Genomic DNA, 14492 nt, shown 5'->3' with positions numbered 1-14492 from the left:
TGAAATTTTAAAAGTTTCTCAGTACTTCTCTGTTAGTTTGAACTTTCTGGTTAACAGAAGCCTTAAAACTTGTGACCATGAGTCTTGATTTCACATTTAGACCATCCATCTGAGTTCTTCTCAGACCTTCACCTGTGGGTTTTTTAGAAATCATCAACAAACTTTGATTCTCTTCACTGAAGAGTAAAGTTTGTGGAGATCAGAAGGTAACATTAGTTTGATCAATGCCTTCAACTACTAGTAGACTTTATCTGGAAAGCAGTTTTCTGAAATGAGTTCTTAGTAAATCTTTCCACAATCAAACCAAGAACATAGAAAGAGGAAATGTTTGAAGAAACAACTTGATGTTTTCATTTCAGACTAGAAAACGCTTTCAGATCTTTATCTGTTTTTGCTCTTTTGATCATTTTATTGTTTCTTCTGTTTAATTTGATCTTCTAAAGTTTAACTGGTGTCTTTTCAAATGTTTTGTCTTTAGTTTTATTCTTCTTAAATGTTTAGTTTTGCTCTTTTCTCACCTTTTATTCTTTTCTAATGTCTGATTTGATTTCCAAATGTTTTGTCTTTTTAATGTTTAATTGTTTTTTCAAATGTTTTATCGGCTTGTTTGAAAAATTTCCTTTTCTTTCCCCGTGTTTAATTTTTCAATTAAATCTTTAAGGTTTTTCTTTTTAAATGTTTTACCACCTTTTAATGTTTAATTTTCTTTTTAAATGCTTCATTGTATTTTCTGTTTAATTCCTATTTAAAGTTTTATTGTCTTTAAGATTTAATTTTCCAATTAAATATTTAATTTTTAATTCAATGTTTTGTATTTTTAAAGGTTTAATAATCTAATTTAATGTTTTGTATTTTTAAAAAAATGTGTAATATTCTTGTTTAATTTTATTTTTTAAATGTTTAATTATCTAAAATATTTAATCTTCAATGTTTCATATTTTTGTTTAATAAATTTGTGTAATTTCATAATTACATTTTGTATCTTCTGTTTATTTAATTATTTTGTCTGTTTAATATAATTTAATTGTATTTAATGTTTAATTTTCTTTTTACAAGTTTTGTTGCATTAAATGTTTTTTTCCTTTGATTTAATTGCTTCTTTAAAATGTAGTTTATTTCTTTAATCTTTTTTTTCTGTCAAGATTTTAACCTCAACCTTAGAAATGAAACAAACCCTTAAATCACAATGAAAATACTTCTGTTGTCACAATCATGAGTTAGTCAATTATTCAGTTTATCAATTCAACTTTATTTGTTTAGCTATGATTAAAACAAAAAACATATTTAAAAAAAAAAAAAAAAAAAAAGATTTAACATCGTAATAAAATTTGTTGTGTCCAGGGGATGGAGGGACTTTATTGAAGTCTTCTTGGGCTCACATGGGAAATCATTTAATATATAAACTTGATATTCAGTCTAAGGAAACTGGAAACTGCAGAGCGACAGAAGAACCAACAATATCTCCTGTTTTCTCCTTTAATGAGTCGATTCTTGTGCTTTTAGACCAAAGAACTACAGACTCTTCACAACCTGCTCAAACTCTTGGTACAGGACCTCACCACACGGGTCAAGAAGGTTTCCTTCTCCTCATTTCTACTCTGAAGCTCACCTTCTCCTGCTCAAACTGCTGACAAATGTTTCTGCTGCTCTAAAGTCTGGTCTCCAGAACTTCCTAAAAACTCTCAAAGTCTCTTCTGCTGCAGGTTGCTTTGTAGAACTGTTCCAGAAAACCTCACTAAACCACATGGAGGGGGCTCAAGATAGTCGTCCAAATGAAACCATACAAAAACCAAACTAGCACAACCCAAACGCTAAAGTCTCCTGCAGCCTACCAGAGAACCTCTGAGAACAGAGAATCAGGACAGAAACTCTTACCTTCTGGACAACCAACGCTGGTTCTCAAACAAGAATACAGAATGTGTCTGACCAAAAACCTCTGAAGACTCACTACAGCCAAGATAAAGACACAACTCAGCTGGACCAAATCCACTAATCACTGACACATTAGCACCATGTGCTGACTGTGGCTAAAGAACCTAATTTACCAAGACAACTATCCAGTACAAAGCCCTAAAACACACCAAGAAACACATTAAAGACGATTTTACTGCTGGAAGCTGCAAGCCAACGCCTAAAGAACAAATTAAAACAACGGAGCCAAACCCGGTTCAGTGGTGAACAGAAGCAGAGGAAATGTTTGTCTGCAGCTAAATAAAGCAGGAAGACACTGAGCTGCTCAGGTGTTCCTGATAACACCAAGCAGCCACCTGGACAGCCAATAGGAACACAGCTTCCTGGAAGTCCAGAGGGCGGGGTTAGTGAAGGAAATTTAGTTTAAAGTTGAGGCAGAAAGTTAACAAAGAAAGTTGAAAACCACCTTCTGATACCTGAAATCTCTGAGTTTTCACACAAAGAACGCCTGAACATGTCAAACTGGTTCCATAGTAGAACCATCATTGTAAAAACGTCATAGTATGGTGTGTTGCTCAAAAAACATTAGGACCCGGCTGTCTAGGGTCGCCGAGGAGCAACACAAACACAGGTGGTATATTCCACCCAACATCCTTGAACATAAACTTAAAAAGTTCGTTCAAAGGAATATTCCACCCAAAATCCTTCAATGTAGACCAAAAAATCTTGGTGTAAAGGAGTATTCCACCTTAAATGTAGAGCTAAAGGATGGTTTGGAGTAATATTCTACTCTAAAATCTTCCAATGTAGACCTAAAAGGTTTATCTGATGGTATATTCTACCCAACATCCTGGAACATTTACCTAAAAGGTTGGTTTAATGGTATATTCCCAGAAGAACCCTTGAAGATTGGGCTTAATGGTACATTCCACCCAAAATACTTGTACATATACCAAGAAGTCAGTGTAAAGGAAATGTAGACCTAAAAGGATTGTTTAAAGGAATATTTAAAGGATTATTTTCATTATTTAATAATCTGTTATCAGTCAGAACCCTGGCAAACTTATTTTCATCAGTTTTTTTAGTGGAAGTCACAAATAAAGGAGCTCTTGGTTTTTACCAGCGTTAGTGAGTCCAAAGCTGCTGTTTCAACACAGACACGTTCACATCCATCCACAAACCTCTCATGCACTCAAACACCCACAGACAGGACGGCCGGCTGGACCGAGGCTCGGCGGCGTCCTCAGACCCACGAGTCGGGGAGTCGCTGAACTTGTTGGTCCGGTTTGAAGGCCTCCATGTGGTCCAGTAAAAGTCCACGTAGTTGGTGTTGGCTTTGAGCCGCAGCGACTGGCCACCATCAGGTGGACCAGCTCGTCCTAGTAGGACTCCTGTAGCCTTGAGGGAACCACAGGAACATTCAGTAGCTGTTGGAGTTCTTCCTGTCAGGCTCGTGGTAGAACGGCTCTGAAGAATCTTGTACTTGTCTTATCTGGAACAATCTAACAGCCTAAACTGTTAACAGCGGTGTAAAGAAGCAAACACACAGGCAGAGATTAGGACTCAAACTAGATTTATTTTAGAAAACAAATCAGCTTAGAGGCATTTGTTCACACATGTGGCTGAATAGGAGGCCGTCCAATCAGATTCGAGGTCTTCACTCTGTAGGTTGTTTGTTTGGTGAGACTCTTGGACCTCCATCAGCTGACGTGGATGTTTGATGGTCTTCCTCTCTAGTGCCAGATGATTCATCCATGAATTCAGCAGCTACAGACTGAAATGAAGCTCATGCTGCTGTTACTGAATTCCTGTTCCAGATCAAATGTTCAGAGCTCACCTTGAATGCAGCCGTCTGCTGTCTGGATAGTTTTTCTCATTGTAGTCTTCAATAAAGTCTTTTTCCTCATGTCAGGATGTGGTGAGACTCTTTCTCAGTCTCTGCAGACGTCCCTCATTGTGCATCTCCAGAGAAGAAACAGAAAAACTGATCACTGCTTCAGCATCACAAACGCTCTCCAGCACTGTTCCCTCTAAGCGCAATTGCGCACTGCTGACACGGTCTCCGCGCACAGAAAATCTGCGCTGCGCACAAAAAAAAAAAATCCAACCTAAATTGTAAATAAAATAAACACGTAACAATTCATTCTGTGCTATTTTTCAATGTGAGTCAGTGAATGACCGGTGACTGGCTGCTGCAGCCAATGATGCGATTCACATACGTATTTACCATAGACTGTATATAATAGTATTTACGCAGCTAATGAACATCAGGCGTCCTTATTTGCAGCCATCGTTGTTGTCATAGATATGAATGAGTAGACAGGACACGCCCCTTTGAGCTGCGTGCTACGGCGAGGCTAAGCTAGTGGGGGAAAGTTTCAGTGCATTCTGTTGATGTAGACGGCGTGAAAACGGAAACAAGTATGCTGGCTCACTGTGCTGCATACAGTTACACACTACGTCGTACGATTGAGACAGACAGTCTGAGGACTGAAATCTTCTAAGTTCCTGAGTAGTTCTCTTTTAGTTTGAACCTTCAGACAGTCTGAGGACTGAAATCTTCTAAGTTCCTGAGTAGTTCTCTTTTAGTTTGAACCTTCAGACAGTCTGAGGACTGAAATCCTAAAAGTTCCTGAGTAGTTCTCTGTTAGTTTGAACCTTCAGACAGTCTGAGGACTGAAATTTTAAAAGTTTCTCTGTAGTTCTCTGTTAGTTTGAACTTTCTGGTTAACAGAAGCCTTAAAACTTGTGACCATGAGTCTTGATTTCACATTTAGACCATCCATCTGAGTTCTTCTCAGACCTTCACCTGTGGGTTTTTTAGAAATCTTCAACAAACTTTGATTCTCTTCACTGAACAGTAAAGTTTGTGGAGATCAGAAGGTAACATTAGTTTGATAAATGCCTTCAACTACTAGTAGACTTTATCTGGAAAGCAGTTTTCTGAAATGAGTTCTTAGTAAATCTTTCCACAATCAAACCAAGAACATAGAAAGAGGAAATGTTTGAAGAAACAACTTGATGTTTTCATTTCAGACTAGAAAACGCTTTAATACTTTTATCTGTTTTTGCTCTTTTTGATCGTTTTATTGTCTCTTCTGTTTAATTTGATCTTCTAAAGTCTAACTGGTGTCTTTTGAAATGTTTTGTCTTTAGTTTGATTCTTCTTAAATGTTTAGTTTTGCTCTTTTCTCACCTTTTATTCTTTTCTAATGTCTGATTTGATTTCCAAATGTTTTGTCTTTTAATGTTTAACTGTTTTTTCAAATGTTTTATCGGCTTGTTTGAAAAATTTCCTTTTCTTTCCCTGTGTTTAATTTTTCGATTAAATCTTTAAAGTTTTTCTTTTTAAATGTTTTACCACCTTTTAATGTTTAATTTTCTTTTTAAATGCTTCATTGTATTTTCTGTGTAATTCCTATTTGAAGTTTTATTGTCTTTAAGATGTAATTTTCTAATTAAACATTTAATTTTTTAATTAAATGTTTTGTCTTTTTTTGGGGGGGCCTTTTTTAGCTTTTTATTGGATAGGCGTAGTGAGAGACAAACAGGAAACGGGGGAAAAGAGTCGGGGGGAAGACATGCAGCAAAGGGTCGGGAGCAGGATTCGAACCCCAGCCGCTGCGTCAAAGACCAGCCCTGTACATTGGTCACCCGTTTAACCCGTTGAGCTATACAAGTACCCATGTGATATCTTTTTAAAGTTTTAATGATCCAATTAAATGTTTTGCATTTTTTAAAATGTTTAACATTCTTCTTGTTTAATTGTATTTTTTAAATGTTTAATTCTGGAAAATACTTCATCTGTAATTTCTAATATTTGTATTTTAAAAATTGTGTTTAATTTCATAATGACATGTATTGTATGGTGTTGAATGATCTCATTCAATATTTTGTCTGTTTAATATAATTTAATTGTAATTAATGTTTAACTCTATTAAACAGACAAAATATTGAATGAGATCATTCAGCAATATACAATACATGTCATTATGAAATGAAACAAAATTTTTAAAATACAAATATTCAAAACTACAGATAAAATATTTTCTAGAATTAAACATTTAAAAAATACAATTAAACAAGAAGAATGTTAAACATTTTTAAAAAATGCAAAACATTTAATTGGATCATTAAAACTTTAAAAAGACAAAACATTTAATTAGATTATTAAACCTTTAAAAAGACAAAACATTTAATTACAAAATTAAATGTTTAATTAGAAAATTACATCTTAAAGACAATAAAACTTCAAATAGGAATTAAACAGAAAATACAATGAAGCATTTAAAAAGAAAACTAAACATTAAAAGGTGGTATATGTATATATAATTTAATTGTATTTAATGTTTAACTCTATTAAACAAAATATTGAATTAGATAATTCAACAAGATACAATACATGTCATTATGAAATTAAACACAATTTTTAAAATACAAATATTCAAAATTACAGATAAAATATTTTCCAGAATTAAACATTTAAAAAATACAATTAAACAAGAAGAATATTAAACATTTTTAAAAATGCAAAACATTTAATTGGATCATTAAACCTTTAAAAAGACAAAACATTTAATTAAAAAATTAAATGTTTAATTAGAAATTAGATCTTAAATTTCTTAAATCTTTTTAATAATAAAACTTTTTAAAAGTTCTACTGTATTAATTTTTTTTCCTTTGATTTAATTGCTTTTTGTTATGTAGTTTATTTTTTTTAATCTTCTTTTTCTGTCAAGATTTTAACCCCAACCTTAAAAATGAAATAAACCCTTAAAACACAATGAAAATAATTCTGTTGTCACAATCATGAGTTAGTCAATTATTCAGTTTATCAATTCAACTTTATTTGTTCAGCACCTTTTACACAGATGACAAAACTAAACAAGCAAAGAGAAAAAACTATGCTAAAACTATGATTAAAACCCAATAACATATTTTTTTTTAAAAAAAAGATTTAACATGGTAATAAAATATGTTGTGTCCAGGGGATGGAGGGAGTTTATTGAAGTCTTCTTGGGCTCACATGGGAAATCATTTAAAATATAAACTTGATATTCAGTCTAAGGAAACTGCAGAGCGACAGAAGAACCAACAATATCTCCTGTTTTCTCCTTTAATGAGTCGACTCTTCTTGTGCTTTCAGACCAAAGAACTACAGACTCTTCACAACCTGCTCAAACTCTTGGTACAGGACCTCACCACACGGGTCAAGAAGGTTTCCTTCTCATTTCTACTCTGAAGCTCACCTTCTCCTGCTCAAACTGCTGACAAATGTTTCTGCTGCTCTAAAGTCTGCTCTCCAGAACTTCCTAAAAACTCTCAAAGTCTCTTCTGCTGCAGGTTGCTATGTAGAACTGTTCCAGAAAACCTCACTAAACCACATGGAGGGGCCTCAAGATAGTCGTCCAAATGAAACCGTACAAAAACCAAACTAGTACAACCCAAATGCTAAAGTCTCCTGCAACCTACCAGAGAACCTCTGAGAACAGAGAATCAGGACAGGAACTCTTACCTTCTGGACAACCAACGCTGGTTCTCAAACAAGAATACAGAATGTGTCTGACCAAAAACCTCTAAAGACTCACTACAGCCAAGATAAAGACACAACTCAGCTGCAGCAAATCCACTAATCACTGCACACATTAACACCATGTGCTAACTGTGGCTAAAGAACCACATTTACCAAGACAACAATCCAGTACAAAGCCCTAAAACACACCAAGAAACACATTAAAGACGATTTTACTGCTGGAAGCTGCAAGCCAACACCTAAAGAACAAACTAAAGCAATGGAGCCAAACCCGGTTCTGTGGTGAACAGAAGCAGAGGAAATGTTTGTCTGCAGCTAAATAAAGCAGGAAGACACTGAGCTGCTCAGGTGTTCCTGATAACACCAAGCAGCCACCTGGACAGCCAATAGGAACACAGCTTCCTGGAAGTCCAGAGGGCTGGGTTAGTCAAGGAAATTTAGTTTAAAGTTGAAGCAGAAAGTTAATAAAGAAAGTTGAAAACCACCTTCTGATACCTGAAATCTCTGAGTTTTCACACAAAGAACACCTGAACATGTCAAACTGGTTCCATAGTAGAACCATCATTGTAAAAACGTCATAGTATGGTGTGTTGCTCAAAAAACATTAGGACCCGGCTGTCAGGGGACAAACATGTAAGAAACATGAGAACAGAGAGAACCCAACCAGTAGGTCACAGTTTATCATCCCCCAGTCATCTCCTGAAGTCCATATGGTGAGAGACATCAGTATCTGGTTGTTAATTTACCAGAGGATGCTTATAATCATGCTGATGTGGTCCTAGACTCTACAGTATTTTAGTGACTCAATAAATGCCTAAGTCAACCCGCCCGGCCAGCAGGCAGATGGGTCCCCCCACATTAGAGCCGGGTTCTGCTCGAGGTTTTTTTCCCTGTTAAAAGGGTGTTTTCCTGCCACTGTCACCTTTTGGCTTGCTCTGGTGGTCAGGCATATTGGTTCTGTAAAGCGTCTCGAGACAATTTGACTGTAATTGGTGCTATATAAATAAAATTGAATTGAATTGTTTTACTTAAAATGCTTTTTAGTTTTTAATAAACATTTAACAGCCTATATGTAATCAATAAATGGCCTTTGCCTATCTTAAGAAAAATTCACTCAGAACTCTATGTTAACAGTACTAAATAAATCAATAAATACATGCATACACACAAAAATAAGTTAATACATTAACTGTGTTAAGATAAGATTTAGATTTTTAAAAAAGTTGTTTATGTTTTTGCAGAATCCAGTATTGCTCACTGGTTGGTCATTACATTTTGTTAGTTTGATTTCACTGTTTAAAATGATGCCACCTCTTTTCAGACAGAACCTGTGATAATAAAACAATACAAAATTTTTAGTTCCGTGTTAATAAAGCACTTAAAGCTTTAAGTATGGCTAAATGCTTTTTTCAAAATTAAATATATCACTCCTTAGGTGGTAGTGGCCCCAAGTTCAGTAAAGTTGGAAAGATATTCACAGATTCGGACTTCCAGCATCAATAACTCGTTAGATATAGGTTGTCAAAACATAAACGGTGCCTCTTTCCCATTGTTGCAAGGCAGACAATGTGCTACAAGCCCAGTTTTATCAAAAGTAGCTGTCTTTCAAGCTACAGGAATAACATTGGTGTCTATGGAGTGAACAGGGTCCGTCTGCAATTTGCAAAACCGCTGCAACAGTAAAGAGAGACAAATATTCAATAACTTCACTCTTATACATTGTAGTGTCACTAAAATCACTGCAGCCTTCAACTGGCTCCTGTTGACAAAGTGTTTTAACAGAAATGTAAATGCTGTAATTTGATTCTTTTAATGAACCATGTAACTTGAATGGATGTGATGCTGGTGTGACCACAGTGCACACGTCTGATGTTGCTCACAGTGGTCCAAGAGACGCTCAGGGAGTTTGTGTGTTTGCTCAGACTCAGGAAAAATTAGAGGGAACATTGCTCTCCAGCACTGAGAGTGTTTTAGGAATTCATTCATTATGTTGTGAATTTTGAAGGAGCAGAAACTTTACAGCTGCCAAAGATATGAGCTCCAATTCTGGATGTTTTAGGAAATGAAGTTCATCAAATGAACACTTGATTATTGCTGATAATGCTCATTAAATTACTGAAGAAATCCAACATAAAAACCTGTTAACTCTCAGGCAGCTTTTGTTGAAGTTTGTCTATAATTCTATCATCATGTTCTGGAACCAGGACTCTGCAGAAGTTCCTTCAATCAGATACTTGTGTGTTTCTATTTAAGGCCTCAGGTTTGAACGTACAGCAGAGGATTAGAAAGGAGTGATTTTAATATTTAAATCAGTCCAGTAAATGTTTGGAGTAAAAATGATTAAAATTTTGATTTAGATAGATTTGTGTCAAATAATATTGTAGAGTCTCACTTAAATATCTCCAAATGAGTTCAGTGTATTTACATTTTATAGAATATTTGATTTCTTAATCTTAATACTGTAGAGTCTGACCCTAAATATTATAATAATGATGTAAATCTAAATAATATTGCAGTGCAGAGTCATAAACTTTAATCAGTTAAACTTACATAATAAATATCACTGTACAATCTTAACCTGAACATTCATATTATTGAGGTAAATTTACATAAATCATGATATTCTAGTCAACTGGAATATGTCTAACATGAATCTCTTTGTATTGTGCTGATAAACAACAATAACCTGACTTTCAGATAATATTTATTCACTGTGTATTGGGTAGTACAGAAGTATTAGTACAGAATATTATTTCTTGTTTTATGTGTGGTAATTGGCAGTAAACATTTTAAGAAGTGGAAATTGTCAGGGTTGTAATAGTGCTGTTCTTGCACAATATTTGTCACTTAATTGCCCTCAGGATGCTGTCGTTGAGCTACCAGTTTTGCAGAACAGGCAGATGTTGCAGCTAATGATGTTGTAATTCACATAAACAAGGAAACAAGTCCATCATAATTTGAATGTTAACAGTCCAAAATGAAAAGGTCATATACAGCTTTCCTATTGGGTTAAAGAGCCAAAAAAAAAAACCCATGAAAAAAAACTTTGTAAAAGCGAGAGGTCGGTAGCAGCTTTAATTTTTTCTTACAACCCCCCCCAAAATATCTGTTGTACCCCCCTGTGCCCCCCGCCCCCCCACTAAAATTAATCTGGATCCGCCCCTGTCTGACATGAAAGCTGGGATCGTTCTGCAGTTACTGTCCTCAACGAGCAGCAGGTGGCGCTGCGAGCTCCTCCCCATCCCAAAGCACAGGCGGTCAGTCTAGTGACCTGCAGCATCCTACTGTCTAATTAGAGGAAGGAGACCCACATCACTCCATGTCCAGACGGCAGATGAATCAAAGTCGCTGCAGATCCCGTCCTGCTTACAGAGCGGGATGGAAATGAAAATGTTTCTTCACTGTCACACTAAAATAAATCACTGCATTTAGCCTCTAGTTCAGAAACATATTTTGGGTATTTTAAACTCACTTTTTGTCTCTCCTACAACGTTGATTACAATTACATGCAAACGGGAAATTATGCCAATTAGGCGATGACATCATTTAGCGACTTCTAGTGACTTTTAGGACAGCCAATAGCTACTTTCCTTACTGAGGAGTTGGCAACACTGGTCAAAACATAAACGATGCCTCTTTCCCATCGTTGTAAGGTAGACAATATGCTACAAGCCCAGTTTTATCAACAGTAGCTGTCTTTCAAGCTGCACGAATAACATTGATGTCTATGGAGTGAATTGCAAAACTGCTGCAACAGCAAAGAGAGACACAAATATTCAATAGCTTCTCTCTGATACACTGTAGTGTCACCAGAATCACCGCAGCCTTCAACTGGCTCCTGTTGACATCAATGTTATTTCTGCAGCTTGAAAGACAGCTACTGTTGATAAAACTAGGCTTGTAGCACATTGTCTACCTTACAACGATGGAAAAGAGGCATCGTTTATAATGAGTTATTGATGGTGGAATTCTGAATCTGTGAATATCTTTCCGATTTTACTGAACTGTGGCCCCAAGGAGCCATGGTGGGCGTCCTTTATTTTAATTTCTGAAAGGTGGCAACCCTACTGCTCTGTGACTGAGCAGTCTAGGGCAGTTCATTTCAAACTATTCGCTCACAGTTGGAACTACTTTGACTGCACAGTTTAAAACCTTTCAAGATCAGGAGTAATTTAAAATGAATCAAACCAGGACATTAACTTGAGCAGAAAACACACATAATAAACAAAGTGTTCCCTAGACTAATTCAGTTTGCTAGGTGACCAGTTTCTTTACACTGCTCTGTGACTTAACTGCATTTTCGGGCGCATAAATCACACTTCCGCCCATTTGTGCGTTTATAAAATTGTTACTCAACTACCCAGCTGCAGAACGTGCTGTCTGTGTGACCTTATTACTGAGCTAGCGCGGCTAACGCTGTATTAGCGCGGCTAGCACTGTATTAGCGCGGCTAACGCTGTATTAGCGCGGCTAGCGCTGTATTAGCGCGGCTAGCGCGTCTAACGCTGTATTAGCGCGGCTAGCGCTGTATTAGCGCGGCTAACGCTGTGCTAGCGTTGTATTAGCGCGGCTAACGCTGTGCTAGCGCTGTATTAGCGCTGCTAACGCTGTGCTAGCGCAGCTAACGGCATGCATTACAGCTTACTGACTCTCCCAAAAACAAACCACATACAGGACAAAAAGGATTAATACACTCACTGAAGCGCCGTCGTTCATGCTGGTTGCCGTGGTTGACCCCGGTCTTGTGAGGTGAACCGTCTGCGTCACATGACCGGAGGAGCGCCACGTGATTGGCTGGGCGTTGGTTCGATTTTGGCCAGGATCGATTGTTTACGCCTGAGTCCCCCAGACGTGAACAGCGAATTTTTTGACAGCGAATTTTTTAACATTGAATTTTTTGATGGCGAATTTTGAACACTGAATTTTTTGATGGTGAATTTTGAACACATCAAATTTTTTTGATGGCGAATTTTGAAGACATTGAATTTTTAACTGGTTTTTAGAATTTTGATGAGCTAAATTCAGGCATAAAAAATTCACATATGTAATTTTGATGCAAAAAAAATTCAAAGTAAGAAATTCAGCAGCTTTTAAAATTCAGAATCTGATGAGTCTGATTTGCTTCCATAAAGAATCAGTCAACGCTGATGATGTTTGTACGTCTAAACTCTGACACTACATCAAATTTGGTAAAGGGCTGAGGCTTTGCAGCTTCATAGCACAACAAAATCTGTTGAAATCCATAAGGTTGTATGTATACACTCAGAATCGATCTAAATCAGCAAAGGTCTGTGTAAATTGTTCCATTTAAGTTTACATGTGCTTCATGACATGTTGTTGACATGTATGACTTGAATTTTCCTCGGGATTAATAAAGAGTCTGTCTGTCTGTCTGTCTGTCTGTCTGTCTGTCTGTCTGTCTATCTATCTATCTATCTATCTATCGATCTATCTATCTATCTATCTATCATTTAGCTACACACTTGTGCCTGTTTTTGAAATTCTGACTTCTGTATGATGCTAAAGCATTGAAATGTGACACTAAGGAGTCCTGATGAAGCCACAGTATGAGATTCCTGTCATTCCCGGCAGTCCTGAATCAAGAAACTTATCGTATTTAGGCTTTTAAACAAACCACTGATGCTGTGTTTTGCCCTCCAATACACATATAATGATTAATTAGACTTTTAAGTCAGTTTTCTATAAATTAATATGACTTAGACTCTCTGATGCTGTGGCTGTTTGTATTTGTGGTGCAGATTGCAAATAATAGCATCCTCATGTTTCACAAATGATTGTACCTCTCCAGTATTTAAATACATTTGGTTTCATGGATCCTTCCAGCTTGTGCTGTACTTGATTTGATTAGAGAAACTCATCAAAATAGGAGAAAATTATATTATGTTGCATGCCAGAGTTTGATTATTTCCAATGTCCTGCAGTGAACATTCGTAGTTTTGTCACAATATATGGTAAAAATATGTAGTTTATGTTTAAATACTAGTATAAAAAAAAATTCCTAATATATTTCTCCAAAAACAGCACAATACAGCTGAAGCCTTCCAATAAGATTAACATTTAAGAAAGTATATTTTGTGATCAAAGTTTTTTCCCTTTTAGTGTTTGCTTTGTTAAAATATTCATATGCTGCTCTTTGGCCGTGATATATTACATATTTAAAAGTCTGTATTGTCCTCCACTGAAGGCGGATGTGTTTTATACGGTTTGATAACAGGAAGAGTTTCACATCGCTTTTCTTTTCCTGCACATTCATAGGTTTCTCCTCCTCTGCAGACAGATTTACTGTGTTCTCTGGCCTGACTTGTATTGTGTGTGTGTGTGTTTTTCTCCATTAATCAACAGTGAAATATTCATAATATTCCTTCCCATTAACGGTGAACTTTGTATTTGAAGTTTAGCTTATGTAATCCATTACTGCCAGACTGGCTATTTGCACACTCTTGCTTTGTAATTTTATGATAAACCCATTAAGCAACACTCTAATATTCATACTTTACCACCTCCTCGGCACTCAACATATTTCACTTCACTGTAGGTAACTGCTTTGTATGAATTCACACATATTTGCCGAATCATTTTACCGCATTCTTGAGTTTCAATAATACAGATGTGTGTGTGTGTGTGTGTGTGAGAGAGTTTGATTTGATGCAGCAGTTGGAATCTCCATAAATCTGCTGTTTCTGAGTGTTTTTGCTCTTGTATTAACGTTGCACTAATGAAGCTCCCATTAAAGAGGGAAGGTGACAGTCTGAACCAGATAGTGAAGTTCTGGCAGCTTGCGTTGGCCCGTTTCCCACAGAAGACACTTTTGTTTTGGTTTGATTTGGCAGCTTAAGACTGGATCTGAGATGACAGCGTGTCAAATGTTAGTGTCGTACTGCGTTGCTTTGATTTCATGAGTTATTGCAGCAGATTGTTCTGACAGCATCAATAGATATTTAGTGTTTTTAGTGCATTTGATAGGTAAAAACGAGCTGTATCTGGAATCTTAATGCCTTTATGCATTAATTTAACATTTCAAATCATT

General features: G+C 36.2%; 1 protein-coding gene and 1 long non-coding RNA gene across 7 annotated transcripts in view; one reads left to right on the top strand and one right to left on the bottom strand.

Moving 5' to 3' along the window:
* nhsl2 (NHS-like 2) overlaps positions 1–14492 on the top strand; it is a 228856-nt gene that overhangs the window by 163850 nt on the left and 50514 nt on the right. The gene's annotated exons all lie outside the window — the stretch shown is intronic.
* On the bottom strand, positions 3468–4525 carry LOC129348100 (uncharacterized). The gene is made up of 2 exons (XR_008600529.1): positions 3749–4525; positions 3468–3685 (listed from the first exon to the last, which is right to left on the bottom strand). It is a non-coding gene; the product is annotated as an uncharacterized LOC129348100 (long non-coding RNA).

The sequence above is a fragment of the Amphiprion ocellaris genome, chromosome 23, assembly GCF_022539595.1.
Source record: "Amphiprion ocellaris isolate individual 3 ecotype Okinawa chromosome 23, ASM2253959v1, whole genome shotgun sequence".
NCBI classification, from domain to species: Eukaryota; Metazoa; Chordata; class Actinopteri; family Pomacentridae; genus Amphiprion; species Amphiprion ocellaris.
This window is presented reverse-complemented; position numbering and strand designations above follow the sequence as displayed.